We start from the raw sequence: 21,611 nt of genomic DNA on the forward strand, positions 1-21,611 counted from the left end.
CAGATGGGGAAATTGAGAGACAGAGAAGTTAAACATATCTTGACCAAGATACACAGCTTGTTAACTATTAGAGATGGGATTTGAATTTAGGTGAGCTGCCCTGAGAGAATACTTTTATATACTAGGCTACACTGCCTTTACTATTTTACTGGTCTTTCCCCTTAATTACCTGAAGTTTCTTTTGTTTCAAATTTTATCTCTAGTTTTCATCTGTGAGAGAAAGCATTGCACCCCTGACTTTCTGAGCCTGGCTGATCTCACTTAGCATAATATTCTTTATTTCCATCCTTTTTCCTGCAAAATTTTGTTGTTCTTTATGCTGAGTAACATTCCATTGTGGATATGCACTACAGTTGTTTTTTTTTATCATTCATCTGTTGATGGACATTAAAGTTGGTTCCATAATTTGGCTATTGTGAACCGCTGGCAACTCTGACACATTGCCACATCTCTCATGTTCTGGCATTAGGCCCCCTTCCTTCTTTGTGTTTCATTTGAGTACAAGAAATAAGAAGATGGTACAGAGCGTTCATAACAGCTAAATTTACTAGAGCTCAGATTTAAGAACAAAACATACAAAATGACTTTGTGGATTTACTTATAATTTTTAAAGACTGAGAAAATCTTTGAAATTATTTGGTATTTTATGCTCCTGATTAAAGACAAAACAGAAGAAAATTGCATTGCTTGTGTTTTCTAAGCCCCTGAAATTGGTGATAATGATATCCTCCCTTTATGATAAAAACTTTCTCCTTAATCCTCTTTTATTTTTATATTTATGATACTAGTTTAGAATAAGTCCCATGATATCATGGTTTACTCAATATATAAAAAAATGGTAGTATATACTTGCTTACATAGTAATATTTACATTTATCATTTTTTATGTGCTTGCTCTACTGTGACCAGAATAATCACCTAGGAGGTTAGAATTATTATTACCTTTATTTTGCAGATGAGAAATTAAGAGAAGTTAAACATATCTAGACCAAGTCACACAGTGCATAGTTACTATAAATGGGCTTTAGACTTGAGAATTCTAGCCTGGGAGTCTGCTTTTAAATACCAGGTTATATTGTCTTCCATAAAGCACACTAAGTCAAAGTATTAAAAGATATCTTTAAATTCTGATAAGAGTTACCAAAAATTCAATGGAGAACAAAGAAGGAGGGTTAGGTCTAAGTGATGGGAGTTAGTAAGTCCACCAACTGACTTGCTAATACACAGCAGCTCAAAAAAAAAAAAAATACTGCCTGAATATGTAGCTCAGCAAAATAAAAAATGTCCTGCATTGTACAGATTTCCAGAGTCATCACACATGGATAGAATGGTGTCATTAGTAGCCTCTACTACTGGGGTTTCTTCTTTGAGATTGTATTTCTTTTTTCTTTTATACTAATTATCTTTCTTTTTTCTTCCTACATTCTAAACACTATCCTCAAACTCAGACATTTTATGGGCCATAATAGAAGATTGCATTTCAATGTTTATTTATTTTATAACAACAGAACTTTCATTAGAAAGCCTTAGGTTTAGACATAGTTTATTTATTCATAAAGTTCAAATTTAGTGCTTGACTTAGAACATCCATTTTGTTTACATCCTCATACTGCTCCTTATTAGCCAGAGTCTTGAGTAAATGACTGTGCTGGTCTGAGCTTGTTTTTTTCTTCACTCATAATCATTCAAAGGAAAGATTATGATATTAGTCACATTGTAAAAAAACAGTATTGAATGTTTTACCGAATATTTGACTCATAGTAGTTGATTATCAACTAATAATTTTCTTTTCCTTCTCCCTGTACAAAGAATTTTACTTTGCAAGCATTTTTTTTTGTTTTTTTGTTTAAAAAAATCACAGGTCTTTCCAGACAATATAAACTGAATTGATTACATTGAGTTTTTATTCACATGTGCTGATAGTATTCATATATTCTTGTCCATAAATTTTTTTCTAAGAAAAATATAAAAATATAGGCACACATATACTTTGTGTGTAGTAGTTGTTATTTAAGGTTGATTTTTAAATCCTTTACAAAAAGTTTCCTTCCATTTAGTGTCAGATTTCTGTGGTAGCATAACTTCCTAAGATTAATTATTTAGCTCTATAAGAAAGCTGCCAGAATTTTCTTACTTGCAATTCTGCAATAGATAAAGGAGAAAAGTAATTATCATGAAAACAGCTCCAAACACTGAGATGAAGTAAGGTACCAAACTCAAGCAAGGACACACTGTTCCTCTCCTGTTCAAACACAAAACTTTAATTAGGCAACTTTGTCTACCTCTGAATGTTACTTTGCCTTGTGAAGTGTCATTCTCAAGTTTTGAGAACCCTGTAAAAGTCCTTAGAAAATCAGCTAGTGAATAATCAGCTAACAATCATCATGAGTAATTAGCATCCCGAGGAACCTTAGGGGATTCAAGTCTGAAAAAGATTTTGCTCCAGGGAAGAATGAAAAAAGTATACATATATAATTATAGATATATTTGTCATCTCTTATTCTCTTGTTCCATATTAGTCAAAGTTGTCTAACGGCTATAACATCAAAATGTCTTGGCAACTTAATACAATAAAGTTTATCCCTCCTTTAAATCACAGCCAAAGTGGATCATGGGGTAATGAATTTGTTACTAGAGAGTTAAGAATCTCAGTGCCATCTAACTCCAAGAACTTCTGTCTCCTAAGGTTTCAGATTCCTCTGATGTATATATTGATTGTAAATGGGAATCCAACAACCTAAAAGAACAAGACAGAAAGGTCTCATAGGAGATAGTAGGAGTCAGGATAGGAATTGGCACACAAATATCCTTTCTCAAGGCCCCAAACTGTCTGCCTGCCTGCCTGCCTGCCTGCCTGCCTGCCTGCCTGCCTTCCTTCCTTCCTTCCTTCCTTCCTTCCTTCCTTCCTTTTCTTCTTTTCTTTTCTTTTCTCTCTTTTCTCTCCTTTCTTTATCCCTCTCTTCCTTTCTTCCCTGAGATTAAACCTAAGAACATTATACCTTCAAGTCACATGCCCATACTTTATTTTATTTTTTATTTTGAAATAGGGTCTTTTTAAGTTGCCCAGATTCACTTAGAACCCGTGATCATTCTATCAGCCTCTTGAGTACTGGAATTATAGGAGTGTGCCTGGCTCACAAACCATTTTTATAATAATGTCTGAGATATATTTTTTTCTGTTCTTCAGCCCTCAAATTCCCCAAATTTTCCTTAGCTTGTTAGTGTCACATCAAAGCCTAGCTAGACTACATAATTCACAGAAGGAATTTAGGATGAGCCAAAATACATGAGATACCTTAGAAAATCGATAGTATTATTTGGTACAAAATAAAATTAAAATGAAAGATTCATTTAGTAAAGCTTGTTTTTAATTTGCTGGCAAACTATAGATTAGCTATACAGATATTTTGATTTTTGTTTTCAGAAGAGAAAGTGAGTTCTTCCTAACTGTGAAGACTACAGTTTTCTGTTTATTTTCTATTGAAAGTATACCTAATAAACTATCTCCTGTGCTCACTTTGTTTCAGCCATTATTATAATTTCTTGTTTCATTCAAGTCCCATGCTGAACTTTGCTCCAGGGTTGTGTGACTCTTGCACTAAGCACATTAATGAGTTGCCTGTAATATCATGGAAATTCTCATGCTGCTTTTCATGCCCTCTCTATCCTGAAATTTATTATTTTTGCCCTATTAACAAGAAAATAGAGTCTTCAAAACTCAAAGTTACCTAGATTTTCTCCAAGGCCTATGAATACAGGTCAGTTTAAATTGAATAGCAATGAGTTTAAGTCATTAGTACGTTCAGAGACAATTGAAAATATATCACATGGTGATAGCATCATCATAGGTTTCTGTCAGTCTGCTTCTGAGAGCACAAGGAGTCAAGAGAGGCCCACGGGCACAACTGGATTCCCTGCTCTGAGTGAAGTTTTGGGAAATCACTGTTATCTACCTCAATCACTATGAAGGATTATAAAATAAATATCCTGTTTTGAGTTTAGGGCTGAATTTCTTTCTTTTTTTCTGTGGTACTGGGATTGAACTCAACTCAGAGGCATTCTTCCTTGGAGCTACACCCCCACCTCTTTTTATGTTGTTTTTCTTATATTTAATATTTTTATTTGTATTTATACATCATAATGGGGTAAAAAAAAAACTTGTATAGGCATAAATGCACACATCACCTAGATAGCCTCCACCCAGTCCCAAACTCATTCCCTCCTCATCCCTCCCTCCCATGCTTGGTTTAGTGGTTGACTTCGATATGAGTAAGCACATCACACACTTTAAAGCATTTCTCTCTCCCTACCTCCCATCCCCACAATTAGGTTGTTTTATTTACTCCTCTATAGGATCTCTTTTTTCATCTGGAGTTCCTCCTATGAGCTCATTCACCCCAGCTTTCACATATTAGGGAAAGCATCTGATTCCTTACTTTTTATGACTAATTAATCTCACTTAGCATAATGTCCTCAAGATCTATCCATTTTCCTGAAAATACCACAATTGTATTTTTTTATGGCTGAGGAAAATTCCATTATTTACATATCCCACAGTTTTATAATCCATGCATCTGTTGATGGATATCTTGGCTGGTTCCACAGTTTGGCTATGGTGAATTGTGTAGCTATGAACATAGATACAAATGCATTAGTTTGGTAGTTTGGTTTCCTATCTTTTGGGTAGATACCCAGAAGTGGTATTGCTGGATCAAATGGTAGATTTGTTCCTATTCTTCTGAGGATTCTCCATACTGTTTTCCAAAGTGGTTGCACTAATTTGCAATCCCACCAACAATGTTTTAAAGTTCCCACTTCTCCACAACCTTGCCTGTATTTGTTGTTGTTTGTGTTTTGAATAGTTGCCATTCTAGTTGGAGTTAGGTGAAATCTCAGGGTAGTTTTTTTTTTTTTTTTTTTTTGGTGGTACTGGGATTCCTGGAAGCCCTTCTACCTCCGGGCTACACTCCCAGACCTATTTTTACATTTTTTAAAATTTGGAAACAGGGTCTCCTAAGCCAGCGCGCAGCTTGCTTCGAACCTGTGCGATCCTCCTGTCTCTGCCTCCCAAGCGCAGGGATTACAAGCGTGCACCACCACGCCCGGCTGAGTAGTTTTGATTTACATCTCTCTGATTACCAATGATGTTGAGCACTTTTTCATGCATTTATTGGCCATTTGAATTTCTTCTTTCGTGAAGTTTCTATTTAGTTCACTTGCCCATTTTTTGATTGATTTGTTTTTTTAGTGTTGAGTCTCTTGAGTTCTCTATATATTCTAGATATTTGTCCTCTATTGGAGGGGTAGGTGGCAAAAATCTCCCATTCTGTTGGCTCTCCATTGAGATTCTTGATAGTTTGCTTTGCTGAACAGAAGCTCCTTAACTTCATGCAATCCCACACACTGATTCACCTTTTGTTTTTTTGTGCCTTTGGGGTCTTGTTGAGAAAGATTTTTATCTGTGCCGATGTGTTGCAGTTTTGGACCTATGCCATCTTCGAGGAGCCTTAAGCTCTCTGGTCTAATTTCCAAGTCTTTGATCCATCTTGAATTGGCTCTTATGCAGGGAGAGAAAGTGGGATTAATTTCCAGTTTTCTGCATATGGTTAACCAGTTTCACCAACACCATTATTGAACAGGCTTTCTTTTTTCCAGTGTATATTTTTGTCCTCTTTGTCAAAAATCAATTGGTTTAAAGTGTGTGGACTTGTTTCTGGGTCTTCTATTCTGAAAAAGCATTTGATAAAATCAAACATCCATTTATGATAAAAGCCTTGCAGAGAATCGGAATAGAAGGAACATATCTCAACATCATAAAGGCAATCTACAATAAGCCCACAGCCAACATCATAATAAATTGGGAAAAACTTCAAGAATTCCCCCTAAAACCAGGAACAAGGCAAGAATATCCATTATCACCACTTCTCTTCAATATAGTACTTGAGACTCTAGCCAGAGCAATAAGGCAAGAAAAGGAAATCAAAGGAGTACAAATACGGAAAGAAGAACTCAAACTTTCACTATTTGCAGATGACATGATACTGAATTTAGTAAACCCAATTAAATCAACTAAAAGGCTTATAGAATTGATCAACAAATTCAGAAAAAGTGTCTGGAGACAAAATCAATCTTAAAAAATTCAGAAGCTGCCGGGCGTGGTGGCGCACGCTTGTAATCCCCACGCTTGGGAGGCGGAGACAGGAGGATCGCGCAGGTTCAAAGCCAGCCGTGCTGGCCTAGAGACCCTGTTTCCAAATATAAAAGTATAAAATAGGTCTGGGAGTGTAGCCCTAAGGTAGAAGGGCTTCCAGGAACCCCAGTACCACCAAAAAAAAAAAAATTCAGAAGCTTTTCTGTACACCAACCATAAACCCACTGACAAAGAAATTTAGAAAACACTTCCACTCGCTGGGCGTACTGGTGCACGCTTATAATCCCGGTGCTTGGGAGGCGGAGACAGAAGGATCACACTGGTTTGGAGCCAGCCTCACTGGCTTAAGAGACTCTGTTTATAAATTTAAAAAAATATATAAAATAGGTCTGGGAGTGTAGCCCAGAGGTAGAAGGTCTTCCAGGAACCCCAGTACCACCAAAAAAAAAAAAAAAAAGAAGAAGAAGAAGAAGAAAGAAAGAAAACACTTCCACTCAAGATCACCCACAAAAAAATAAAATACTTAGGAATAAACTTAACTAAGGAGGTAAAAGATCTCTACAAAGAAAATTAAGAAAATTATAAAACATTAAAAAAAGAAATCAAAGATGCTCTTAGAAGACGGAAAGGTCTGCCATGTTCATGGATAGGCAGAATAAAATTATTAAACTGGCCATACTTCCAAAAGTGATCTACAAATTCAACGCAATGCCCATTAAACTACGAAGGTCATTCCTCACAGACATAGAAAAATCAGTTCTTAAATTTATTTGGAATAACAAAAGGCTCATAATAGGCAAAGTAGTTCTCAGCAACAAAACCATGCAGGAGGAATCACAATACCTGATTTAAACTATACTACAAAGCCATTGTAATAAAAACAGCATGGTACTGGAACAAAAATAGATACTTATGTTTCTGTTTTAAATAGGTTCTTACTAGTTTTGTTTCATTGCTAAGGCCATCCTCAGATCTGTGATGCTTCCTTCCAAATACTGGTTTACAGGCCTTGCTGCTTTGCCTGGGTTGGGTCAAATTTCTTTTACCAAAAATATAATATTTGTATTTTGCTTTGTCTTTTATCCATATTTTATTTGGATCAGAAAGTAGGTATATCTTGGGGAAATTTTTAATTATTACTTCATCAATGGATTTGTGTTCATGAAAACATGTATCCGAATAGTGGGGACCCATGATTGACCATCAGAGGTTTTCTAGAAGAACAGTGAAACAACATCATTATTATTTGTGACTCCCTAGACACTGGTGAAAATTGTGATTTCTATGTAGAACTTTTTCTAATGACAGCACTCCCCCCCCTTTTTGCAGTACTGAGGATGGAACACAGGGGCATTGTACCTGCAAGCTACACCTCTAGCCCTAGTTACAGTCTTTTTATTTTTTAATCAAGGTGTCATTGAATTACAAAGGGCCTTGCTAAGTAGCTGAGGCTGTCCATGAACCTTGATCCTTCAGTCACAGACTCCTGAATGCTGAGATTACAAGTATGCACCACCATGCCCAGTAACAGCCCATTTTTTTTGAATGATTAAATGAGTCATTTTACTATTATATCTACAGAGATTATAGCCATCTAAGAAACACTTTCCTCTCATATCCTCTTCCAGTGTTGAAAAAATACACACACCAATCTAAAAAGACTGTCAAAATTGGCAGTTACAGCATCCTAATTCTTACTGCTTCCTCTATGACTCAAACTGGATCATTCTTGGATCAGTTATTCTCCTTACCCTTCTTCACACAATCCTGTATTAGTTTTATGTTGTTGCTATAACAAATTACCACCAATTTAGTGGCTTAAAGCAACATATCCTTATGATTTTACCTTTACAGAGATCATAAATCCAAAATAAATTTCGCCAAGCTAATGTTGAAGTGTCAGCAGGACTTATTTATCTTGGAAGTTCTGATTAGAGTCTATTCCCTTGCCTTTTGTAGCTTCTAGTGGCAACCTGTATTTTTTTTGGGGGGGGGTGTTGTACTTGGGGGTGGAACACAGGGTCTTTCTATCTCTGGGCTACACTCCCAGCTATATTTTATAATTTATTTGAAAACAAGGGTCTCAGTAACTTGCTAAGTAGCTGAGGCTGGCTTGGAACCTGTGCGATCCTTCTGTCTCAGCCTACCAAGTGCTGAGATTTCAAGTGTATGTCACCATACCTGGCAGCAACCTGTATTCCTTAGCTTGTGGTTCCTTCTTCCATTTTCAAAGTGCATTACTACAGTGTTCTTCTGCCATCAAATCAATAGTCTTCTCTTTTCTGTCCTCCTGCTTTCTCTTATAAAGATCCTTTTGATATTAGATGCATTGAAATAATTTAAAATAAGCTCTTCATTTCAAAATATTTAATATAATCCGACCTGCCAAGTCCCCCTTTCCATATAACATAAAATTCACAGGTTCTGAGAACTAGGATGTAGGAATCTCAGAGAGTCATTATTTAGCCTACTGTAGTTCCCAATAATCACCAATGAGATGGCAGCATTGCTGCCTATAAGAAAACTACTGGTATTCATGAATTTACTTCCGATTGGCTAGAACAAATTGACAGTACTCTAGAACTCAAGTCTCTAATTGTTAACTCTCTTTTAATATGACCAATAATATTCCAAGTGCCAGTGAGAGGTGAAAGTCCTTGGTTCTTAATGGTTTGCTAATTGTCTGCTCTTTTATTTATAATTCATACTTGAATAGTTGAGGAGGTCACTTGGGGAAATTTGAAAATCTAGGGAAAACAGTGTTGCTTTGAGAACATTTTATGTATCTGGTGATAAATCTCCTTACCTCATATACCATACTTTAAATTTAGCTGTCTTTCTGTTTCCTTGGCACTATTTCTGAGATACAAATGTTCTGAAAGCAATTTACACTCTGACATGAGGCAAAGAAAAAAAGAAAAAGAAAGAAAAAGAAAGAAAAAAAAAGAAAAGGATTACCATTCTAGGAGAGATGAAAAAAAATTTCAGGTCATTATTATGTGTACTCGTTTCTTCTTGAAGAACCATATAACTTAAAAACTCTAGAACACATTTTCATAATACATTCAGAAACTATATCCCCTGTATATTTCAAGGGGTCACTTGGTGATAATATTATAAATAAAATCACTTAATAATCCTCTTGGAACCAGTTGTTTTTGAAAATTCTGAAATATGGGATAAACTCAGTGGAATTCTCTGGTTTCATATAAGCCTTAAGAATTGACAAGGAAAGTCATTTGCATTTTCTCTTGTACATTGGAAAGTTATCCCTACATGTCACCCCCACACCCCACCCTCCAAAGCAACTGTAAGTCATTATTCACCTACACCATCTCAGGACATAATGAAAAATCTGTACTTAGCACTAACATTTGAAAACAGGTCTTTTCTCACCTTCTCCACATTACTTCTCTGAGTGTGCACATTAATCAAAGCCAGTGTACTGTAAATACAATCACACTCTCTGACTGCGGGAGTCCCTCTTTTTCCTGTTAGTAGTGGCCTCGATATTAATCATGTACAGGATCTTATAGAGCCTGGGCATTTTTTCCAGTTTACCCTTAAACCATTGCAATATACTGGCTGTCCCTGCTTCTTTAATATGACCAAGTATTATGGACTTAGAAAATAAGCATTTCACCTTGCGATAATAATATAATTTAGCTATTATTACTTAGCATTTGACCTTCTCAAAGCCTACCAATTCACTTCTTACTGTGATCAGGATGCAATGTTACCCCAAGGTACAGATAAAGAAACATAGAAGAAAAAAGGCCAGTAGCAATACCCATCACTGTAGATTGAGCACAGAGCTGATTCAAGGGTATGAATTGCCACCAGTTTCAAACTTTGTTGTTTCAGAGATGATAAGAACCCACCAGCTAATCTCTGGCAAGTTATGCCTTCCCTCCTCTAGCTGAGTACAATTATAGTTTATTACTATTATTATTATTATTTATAATTTTAGCCGGGCGTGGTGGCGCACGCTTGTAATCCCCGCGCTTGGGAGGCAGAGACAGGAGGATCGCGCAGGTTTGAAGCCAGCCACGGGCGCTGGCTTAGGAGACCCTGTTTCCAAATAAAAAAATGTAAAAAATAGGTCTGGGAGTGTAGCCCAGAGGTAGAAGGGCTTCCAGGAACCCCAGTACCACCAAAAAATAAAATAAAACAAATATAATTTTATTGATACATTATAGTCTCATAGGCTCATAGGGATAGTGAAATATATGTACACAGCACTTGGTGGGTTTTCCCTGACTCCCTACCCAATCTCCCCTTCCCCATACATGATATTGAGATTGCCATTGGTATTCTCACTATATATATATATAGTTAGTGGGAGTATTTCCTTATTTCTCCCTCTTTCCCACCCCTTCTCCCCACCTTTCTTCTTCCATTGGAGTTTCTGCTTCATTATCTAAGGTCCCTCTTATATCTAGTAACATCCTAGCTTCCACATATTAGAGTAGTTATATGACCCTTCATTCTCTGTGATGGCATAAGCTCACTTAACATAATTTTCTCCAAGTCCATTTTTCTATGTGACATTATTTTGTTCTTTTTCATTGCTAAGTAGAATTATATTGTATGTGTATCCCATAATTTTGTGATCCATTCATGTTTTGATGGATACCTGGATTGGTTCCATAATTTGGCTATTAAGAATTGTGCTGCTATAAACATGGATATGCAGGTATTACTATAATATTTTTATTCCAGTCCCCTTGGAAAAATACCCAGGAGTAATATAGCTGGGTCATATGGTAGATCCATTCTCAATTTTCTGAGGAATCTACACACTGATCTCCACAGTGGTTGCACTAATTTGTAATCCTAATAATAATGCAGAAGAGTTAGTAAATCCTCACATCTTCAGCATTTATTATTGTTTGAATTCTTGATGATTGCCATTTGAATTGGGATTAGATGGAATTTTAGTGTATTTTTAACTTTTATCTCCTTGATTGCTAATGCAATGACAGTTTATTAAATTTTAGGAAACTGTGCCAGGCATTGTGATACATGTTTGTAATTCCAGTGCTTGAAAGGCTAAAACAGGAGGACTAGAGGTTTATAGCTACCCTCAGCTACTTAGTAAGGCCCTTTGTAACCTAGTAAAACCCTGTTGCAAAATTAAGAATAAAAAATAGGACTGGGAGTGTAGCTTGGAGGTAGAATGTCCTGGATTCAATTCCCATTACTGAAAAAAAAATAAGACACTATGAAGTTTACCATTTTCAATTGGCTTATTCAGATTGGGGATAAGAGAAAACACACTCTTTTATACAATTACTTTTTACAGTAATTGTATGCTCTCAATTGATTTACAAACATCATCATTATTATTATTATTATTATTATTACTATTATTATTATTATTATTATTATTATTTTGGTGGTACTGGGGTTTCTGGAAGCCCTTTTATCTCTGGGCTACACTCCCAGACCTATTTTTACATTTTTATTTGGAAACAGGGTCTCCTAAGCCAGCACAGGAGACTGGTTTCGAACCTGTGTGATCCTTCTGTCTCTGCTTCCCAAGCACGGGGATTACAAGCGTGCGCCACCATGCCCGGCTACAAACTTTATTGAATTATATTACAAAATAATCTAGCCGGTTTTCTTAAAGTGTATGAATTTATGAAATAATCAGCTCTAGTTCAGACACATTATTCTTATTGTTATTTTATCTCTTATCAGTGCTAAGATATGATTATTTATCTAGTGCAAAATGAAACAATGTACTTCATGCCTCAATTAAAAATTATACAAATAAGATAAAGCAGTAGTTATATGACACCAGGCCCAGCTATGAGATCCTTCCTCTCATCTGTATATGCCCTTTGGGTAAAATAGAGTCATGCCATTTCTACATTATATCAAGTAGCCCAGTCAGAGGATCACAAGTTGGTATAGGACTGCACCACACTGAAAAGAATATGAGTTAGGACATTTTCCTCCTTCCTTTTGTTTCTAGAAATTTTTGCTCTTTGTTAAAATGTGTGGTGTCATCGCACTGCCGCAGAGTGTGCAGGGTCAGGTGTCAAGATGTATGAGGCCATAGAGCGTCTCTGTCTATCTTTTCTCTCAGGGATCTCTTTCATTCAATTCTCTCCTTCAGAAAATAGGTCTCAAAATTTTGCCAAAATTATTTTGAAAAATTTAATGATGCATTGTGAGCACACTGAAACTGACTGAGATGACCACCTTTTCCTGTTGCCTAGAACTCCATCCTGAATACAGGTTTTCAATTTTGAAAAATTTCATTGAAATATGAGACCCTGGGACTCCAATTAAGTGGGGTTATTTAGGAAGAAAAGAATAGAAAATGAGAAAAAAACCAACATTCAGATGATAAGGTGTTAATTATGAATAAAACAGAAATCCTTCAGCAAACTTAGTTCATTTCAGTGGGTTATGCTCTACTACTGAGTAACCTTTTTTATTCAATGGGAAAAATGGCATTTGCCCAGAAGGCTGAAATCATTCATAGTGTGACAGTTCCTTGGGATCAGCCTCACGAAGGTTAATGTGTATATGCCTAGATCCGGCTTTCCAAAGTCATCTTCTCTGCACATTGAGCCTTTGTGCTTTAAATAGCAGAGCATTCACAGTATTAGCCAAGTGGGTTGTCTTGGGGCCCTTATTTAGTCTGCACTGTCCAGGCTAGAACAAATGGCACACACGTTATCTTTGTCCTCACTATATATTTATAAATTATATGTGTATTACTGTGTTAATAGGTCATGTCTATTAAAAATCATATGTATACATGCACATTATGAAGGAACTGAGAAAGTAAAATAAGCATTTAATTATCTTACTAATGAAATATCATTAAATCAACCACGAGACACAATATTCCCTGGGGGTAAATTTTAAAGGCTTATTAGAGGATGTAAACTCTTATTTCTGGCAGTCTTCTTGATAATTTTGTTGGCCTAGTGCTTATCCTTTCTGATTAGATTATCACTGAGTTTATTTTGTAACTGGGCAATGTCTTTTCCTAGGAATAAGGATTTGTCAACATTGACATCTTGCTCTTTTAATTATCCTCATTCTTTTATTTTGTCTCAAAAATGTTCAAAACAATGGATCCCATTTAAGGAAGATTAGCTTAGACAAAATGAGATAGTATAATTTATGAATTCACTAAATCTGACTTTCATTAACTTAGATATTATCAAAAGGTACTGACAAGTGAAGGGATTATAAATAACAATTAATAAACTTTAGATCCCTCTTGTCTGGGGTATATACTAAAGGAGAGTGTCAAATCCAATAATATATTGAATACTGGTAAGATTATAATTATGTTTTAAATAACAAAAAATTAAAAATAATATTTTCTTTGAACTTTCCAAAAGAATATATTTTAGCTTCATATTGGAAATTAATATCTAGATGTGTAGTTTAAATATTATATTTTCCATAAAATATTTCTTATTGCCCAAAGCAGAAAAAGGTCTTTAATTCCTCTGAGTACTCTTACCAACTTACTTTTATATCTCTTGAGATTAACACTCCTTTCTAGAATTATATACATATATATCTTATATCTTGAACCAGAATCTAAGTTTGCTGGGATTATACTCTATGGCTGATTTATTCTTAGATTTCCCAGAGCATTTGGAAGCAGAGAAAACCCTGGAGAGACCAGCTACGGACTAACATATCAAAGTTCTTTAAAAAATATGTTTCAAGAGACAAATTAATTAGTTTCTTTATCCAAGCTGCAAATAAACTTCAGAGTTTTCATTTTTATTTTGGATTCTTGGTTCTTTTAAGTATTACCAAACAAAAGATAATTCTCAGGCATGCAAAAAGAAAGGTAGAAATAAGAAAAAAGTTCTTCTTTCACAGGTTCAAAATAAAGGTCAATTTTCAATGGCAAATTAGCTTTAACTAAAATTACATAATGAGTGAATATCCTAAAATACTTCTTATTCTAAAACTTTTTAATATGTATGTATCATCAGCGTGATAATAGTCTACATCACCCTTCTCCTTTTTAAAAATTAGTTCCAAATAAAAACTATAAATTATCATAAAGATGTGCTTTTATAGCTTCTCATTTGAGATGCTGGCTATTAGTGAAGGAAGAATCATATAAGTTACAGAACTAAGAGAAGTTTATTCCTGTGAGCTCAGATACTATAGTAAAGACAACAGGAATTATTTTTAGTGGCTTTTTGGGCTAGAGAAGAATTAAAGTTTAAAAGGGAATCCAAACTGAAAAACAAAAAAAAATATACTATTAAAAATAACAAAGAGGAATAATAAAAAGTCCAAGAAAAAAATAACTTTTTATAAATAATAGCCATTATTTAAAATAACCAGTTTCCAGTTTTTAAGCTTCTTTTGGAAAAAACAAAACATAGCCCACTTTTCTCCTGTTTTTCAATCATGAAAGATTCTACATTACCAAGACTTTTTTTTTTGGAAAAGCAGTTTCACTTCCATAAAGAAATTTTATTCATTCATGATCAAACAAATTATTATTATTTGTTAGGTGTGTGGAACTTTTCTGGACAATATGGCATACAGAAATAAGAATCAGGCATGGACTCTGCTGTCGCTCAATATACAATGGCAAGATGGAAGTGACACTCCAATGAATGACAATGGCCAGGAATATCTTCCTTGTCATATCTTAGTCTTCATGGATGGATGCAAAAGTGGAAAAGTAGTTCTTTTAGTCATTTGTTTATTGATTTGTTAAATTTGGTTTTTATGCATTTTTAACTACAGATCAGAAATTGTCCTAGAATTTTGTATCCATCAAACTTAAAATCTTATAGAGAAGTCAGTGAAGTTTTAAAAAGCACATATACCCATAACCTGATAATAAGATAGTTTCAGATGGTAGTGGTAAAATGAAAATAAAAGTGGTTGCTTCCAGAGAGCACAGTAGTTGAAAGAAAAAATAATGTCTTCCATGAAGTTTGCAATTGAGAGAAGGTATGTATTAGCAATAATTTAACTTGAAGAAGTAAAAAGAATATTTATTTTTAATGTCCAATTGGAGTTTTGAAAGCTTAATGTCTTGAAACTTTACAAAGGAGATAATTCCTTTCTTCAATGATACTATAGGATAAAACTAAGTAAAACTAAACAAGTAAATAAAAAGGTAATCAAAGTGACTATAAGTCAGTATACTTTATTGTCACAAATGTCTTTGAACTACCCAATTATGGAAACTAAGTTAAATAGGGACTAGATGAACAATTATTCTGAAGTCTCTTAACTGTGGCAAAAATTTTTACAAACTCAAAGATCAATAGCCATCTAATGTTTGAATGTATATTGCCACTATTAAGGGTTCATCACTCCAGGGGATAGGTTACTCTTGTTTTGACAACTCTGTTAGCTATTTCTTTATATTGAGCAAAAATATGCTGAATTTCTCACATTAGTCTCAGATCTGTTACAATAATAGAAAGTTAGAATCATCTATCTGACATGTTTGTTAACACAATGGTATTATCTGACAAATACACTTTATAGTACTGAGAGAAAAGTATTTCTTTAACAAATTAAATATGAAGGCAAAAAAACTAAATGTAAAAGCAAAAATTCACATTTTTATATAAAAATGGCAACTAAGAGGTTTTTATTAGACACAAATAAAAGAAGAAAAATATTCAATGTCTTAGTCCAGAATTGGACAGATCTAGAAAAAGTAAATGTGGCACAGTGTTCTGATCAAAACTCACCTCCATTACAAAGAGATGATATAAAAGGATCTTAAATAATCAGAGCGATAGACAGCAGCTAATAGAGAGATGTTAACTTGTCTTTAAAGACTTAAGGCCAAGTGTCTATGGAGAGCTAAGACATGAAAAATAGATTGGACAAGCCTAATAGATTTATGAAAAGGGAGAGAAGGAGGAAAGAAAGAAGAATCTTAATTCTATATTTCAACTTTCATTTAGAACTAAATTTATAGTAATACTAGATTTGATCTTTAACACAAAACTAAATATTTTAACATTTTTAAATGATTATAGATTGAAATAAGAAAGTTAGTAAAGGGAAATAGGGTCATATTTAGGGTCACAATCAATTTTGAAACATTCACTATGATCAACTTTACATCATTTGAAAGTGTATAAAAACACATACACACAAACACACAAAAAACTTGCTTCATCTTTATCAGACTATATTCAACCTTGTATAACACCTATAACATTTCTCCCTCAGTTGATTATTTTTATCATTCTGGATTTTTCGACTACTTATTTAACAACTAGTTTCTGCCTCCACAAGAACTGATTCTCTCAACATAAAGACTGTGGAAGAAAATCTGGGTTATTAAACCTCACAACATTGAAATTGGCAGTGATTTCTTGGATATGATTTCAATGGCACAGTCAACAGAAGGGTATACAAACTCCCTAAAAATAAAATATTGTATATCCAAAGACAATGTAAACAGAGTTAAAAGTTACAGATAGAATGGGGTAAAATATTTCCAAATGCTATATCTGAAGGTATATTTATATTCCAACTAGAAATCCTAAAAATTAACAACAATAAAAGCAAACAATACAATTTAGAGATAGGTATAAGACTAACATAAATAATGAATCTCCACAGGTAACTAATCTTAGTTGTCTGTTGGATGAAAAATCCTGAAAAAAAAAAAGACTGTGGATGTCCATGCTGATTTGCTACAACCTTAGGGGTTGGAGTAGACACAGTCTCCACTTAAAAGCAGTCACTACTTAATCTCTGTAAGTATGTTTTTTAACATGGGCATAAGGGCCATCCTTCCTGTCTCATGGATGAATTCCCAGAGTTAAACAGATGAGTGTATATGAAAGTAATTAATATATTTTAATTCCTATAGAGATATATGAATAATATTTTCAAATGCCATAATTAATTACTTAAGACAAGTATTTGAATTCTTAACTAAAAGACACTCTTAAATGGATACTTGCTTGAATATCATATCATATAAATGTCTATAGAAAAATTTCCATATTGAGCCGTGTGTGGTGGTGCACGCTTGTATTCCCCCACTTGGGAGGCGGAGACAGGAGGATTGCACAGGTTTGAAGCCAGCCTCAGCTGGCTTAAGAGACCCTGTTTCCAAATAAAAAATTTATAAAAATAGGTCTGGGAGTGTAGCCCAGAGGTAGAAGAGCTTCTAGGAACCCCAGTACCACAAAAAAAGAAGAAGAAAAATTTCCATATTTAGAGTTGTGAAAAACTGCTTACTTATGTACTTAAATATCCCCTTCATCTCAACTGTAGATAGTTAAAATTTTGGACTTATGTATAATGGCTTCTTTCCCATAAACAATTTGTCTCTGCATATAATATTAACACATATATTTTAATAAAATATGCTCTTAGAAGAAAGAAAAAATATTGGTTAAAATAGCTTAGCACATTATATCAACTATTATATTAAGAGAAGGAAGGTTCAACAAATATAACCTTTGTCAAGAATTATAAATCTATGTAATTTACACATATAGATATTAATTAAAATTACATGTACAAGATCTAAGTTTTTATGAATTTTAAAACAGTAGATTCTGAATTATGTATGTACATCAAATACATACATACATATCTGAATATACTCTAAGCATTTCAGCATTTTAATGTACTTTACAGTGATAATTTCAAAATATTTTACAATATACATTAATTTTAGTAAAAATCTCTTCCTCATTTAAAATAAAAAGCAATTATCTATTGAAAGAAAAATTTTAAGTCATTGAATTTTCATAAGACAAACAATGTAAAGATCATAAAGTTTAATTTGTGTGCCACACTGTAAAGAGATATGACCAAAATTTTTAAATTTAGATTTTGTGTTTGCTGTGTTTCTAGAACATCTGTTATGCTATTGTGACAGGTGTTTATTAATATGGATGCTTAATCAGATCTTTTAGCTGCTAATAGCTTGGCAATTCAACATCTAAATATTGTCAAAATTTTTGATTATACATTGAAAACTGTGGATAATTGATTCAAAGCTATTTTCCTTGACTAAATTAAAAACCTGTCCACTGTTGTTTTCTTTACAATCTCAATATTCTAAAATTCCTAAAATATTTTAGGAACAACAAACAGCTTACAAAGGAAGCTGACACACCTTTTCTAGCTAAGATATTTCTAGATCCAAGTTAATTTAGCCTCTACATTATATAAGTAAAATAAAATATTTTATTGCTATGAACTGCAAGGAATGGGATAGGAGAAATAACAAAATAAAGCATTTCTACTTTATACAGAGAATGGCCTTTAGGAAACCATTTTAACCATGCAATTTCAGATTTTTTAAAATTGTATTTTCTTGAAATTGTTTAAGAAGTTCTGAGTAGAAGAACTCTATAAGAAGCAATTTGATAGTCTTAACAGTTTGCGTGAGTAGACTCAGTAGATGGCATTTATGTTTTTGTCCCTGAGATAAATTATGCTTTTGAATTTACAAGGACATTTCACAATTTTTAGAAAAATTTTGAGGTGCTAATATTAAATAAAAGCCATTGTAATTCTAAAATATAACTCCTGAAAGTTTTTATTTCCTTCTAGAATATTTCATTTCTACCACTTCTTTGAGAATGTTTGTTTTTAATAGTTTGGTCCATTTTCAATAACACTTTGGACAATAACAGATATGTTCTCTATTTTATCAAATTTGGTAACTGCTAAAATCATGTAGCTATTGAGCACTGATACACCTTTGTGTAATTAGGAAGTTGAATTTTAATTGTTTTTAACTTTCACTAATTGACATAAATTTAAATAGTTAAATATGGTTAGAGGCTACTGCATGGGACACTGTGTTCTATATGACATTGCAAATTAAATAAAATTTGCTTTATTGGAATTCAGAATAATACTAAATGACTTGTATTCATGCTATAGTTACCTGATTTTTTTTCTAGAAGAAGCAAAATATATCAATACCTAATGACTAGTGATCTTCCTATATGTTATTTGCTGTGACAGAATTGATCCAAAAAGTCATCCAAAAGTGATCTACAGATTTAATGCAATGCCTATTAAATTGCCAAGATCATTCCTCATAGACATAGAAAAACCAGTCCTTAAATTTTTTTGGAACAACAAAAAAACCAGAAGAGCCATACTGATGATATTTATTCTGCCTATCCATAAATATGTAAGATCTTTACATCTTCTAAGGTCTTCTTCAATTATTTTCAATGTTTTCTGATTTTCTCTGTAGAGGTCTAGGTTAAGTTTATTCCTAAGTGTTTTATTTTTTTGTGGGAAATCCAGAGTTGGAGTGTTTTCTGGATTTTTCAGTAGAATCATGGTTGGTGTACAGAAAAGCTTTTTATTTTTTTAAGATTGATTTTATATCCAGACACTTTCCTGAATTTTTTGCTCAGTTCTATAAGATTTTTAGTGGAGTTTGTTGGGTCTTCTATGTATACCATGATGTCATCTGCAAATAGTGAAAGTTTGAGTATTTCTTTTCTAATTTGTACTCCTTTGATTTTCTTTTCTTGCCTTGTTGCTCTGGCTAGAGTCTCAAGTAACATATTGAAGAGAAGAGGTCATAATGGACATCCTTGTCTTGTTCCTGTTTTTAGGGGAAATTCTTGAAGGTTTTCCCCATTTAATATAATAGTCATATTTCCAAAAGTGATCTACAGATTTAATGCAATGCCTATTAAATTACCAAGAACATTCCTCATAGACAAAGAAAAACCAGTCCTTAAATTTTTTTGGAACAACAAAAAACCCAGAAGAGCCAAAGTAGTTCTCAGCAACAAAAACCATGCTGGAAGATACACAATACCTGTCTTTAAACTATACTACAAAGCCATAGTAATAAAACCAGCATGGTACTGGGACAAAAACAGATACATAGAATAATGGAGCAGAACAGAAGACTCAGAAACTTCTAAATCCACACATGGCCAATTTATTTTTGACAAAAGGGTAAAAAACATATACTGGAAAACAAATAGCCTGTTCAACAAATGCTGTTGGAAAAACTGGTTAACCATATGCAGAAAAATGGAAATAAATACCATTTTCTCACCCTGCACAAGAGTTATCTCAAGATAGATCAACATCTTGGAAATCAGACAAGAGATCTTGAGGCACATTGAATAAGTCATAAGGCCCAACACTGCAATACATAGGCACAGATAAAAACTTTAGCTTTCTCAACAAGTCTCAAAAGGCACAAAAAACTAACAGGCAAATCAATATGTGGAATTGCATGAAACTGAAGAGCATCTTTACAGCAAAGGAAACTCAAAATCCTCAATCAAGGGCCAACAGAATGATTTTTGCCAACTATTCCTTGATAGAGGACTAATATCTAGAATATACAGAGAACTCAAGAAACTCAGCACTAAGAAAATAAATAACCCAATTAAAAATGGACAAGTGAATTATATAGACACTTCATGAAGGAAGAAATTTAAATAGTCACTAAATGCACGAAAAAATGCTCAACATCATTGGCAATCAGAGAGAGGCAAATAAAAACTACCTTGAGATTTCACCTAACTCCAACTAGAATGGCAATCATTCAAAACAGAAACAACAAATACTGAAGAGGATGTGGGAAGTGGGAACTCTAAAACATTGCTGGTGGGATTGCAAATTAGTGCAACCACTTTGGAAAACAGTATGGAGGATCTCAGAAGAATGGGAATGAACCTACCATATGATCTAGAAATATTACTTCTGGGTATCTGCCAAAAAGAAAGGAAATAAAATCCCCAACCAATTCATGTGTATCTAGTTCAAAGCTGTACAATTCACCATTGCCAAACTATGGAACCAGCCAAAATGCCCATCAGTAGATGAATGGATTACAAAACTGTGGGATATGTACATAATAGAATTTTACTTAGCCATAAAGAAAAACACAATCACATCAATTACAGGGAAATAGATGGAACTGGTGGACATTATGCCAAGCGAGATTAATTAGTCAAAAACATAAGAAATTCCTAATATGTGAAAGCTAGGGAGAAATGGGTCATAGCAGGAACTCTAGATGAAGAAGGAGAATCTATAGATAAGCAAATAAAGTGACCTGAGCAGATGGGAAGGGGGAAGAGGGAAATTCTCTAATGCTCATGCACTTTAACAAACATCTCAAAGTCAAGCAAGCCAAGCATGAGAAGGAGGGAGGGGGAGAGAATGGAGCAATAATTGGGTAAGGGCTAATTGGGTGATGAGTGCATGTATGTCTCCACTATCTTGCATCCTATTAAGATGTATGACTAAGCCGGGGGTGGTGGCGCATACTTGTAATCCCCACACTTGGGAGGCTAAAACAGGAGGATCACGCAGGTTCGAAGCCAGTCTGAGCTGGCTTAAGAGACCCTGTTTCCAAATAAAATATAAAATAGGTCTGGGAGTGTAGCCCAGAGGTAGAAGGCTACAATGCACCAATAAAATGTTAAAAAAAAGAATTAAAGTCATAGTAGAAATAAGT

General features: G+C 34.0%; 1 protein-coding gene across 2 annotated transcripts in view; it reads right to left on the reverse strand.

Moving 5' to 3' along the window:
* Positions 1-21,611, reverse strand: part of CTNNA3 (catenin alpha 3) — a gene marked incomplete at both ends in the record, with an annotated part of 1,656,346 nt that overhangs the window by 70,796 nt on the left and 1,563,939 nt on the right. The window lies entirely within an intron of this gene.

This window comes from Muscardinus avellanarius, assembly GCF_963383645.1.
Source record: "Muscardinus avellanarius genome assembly, chromosome: 4".
Taxonomy (NCBI): domain Eukaryota; kingdom Metazoa; phylum Chordata; class Mammalia; order Rodentia; family Gliridae; genus Muscardinus; species Muscardinus avellanarius.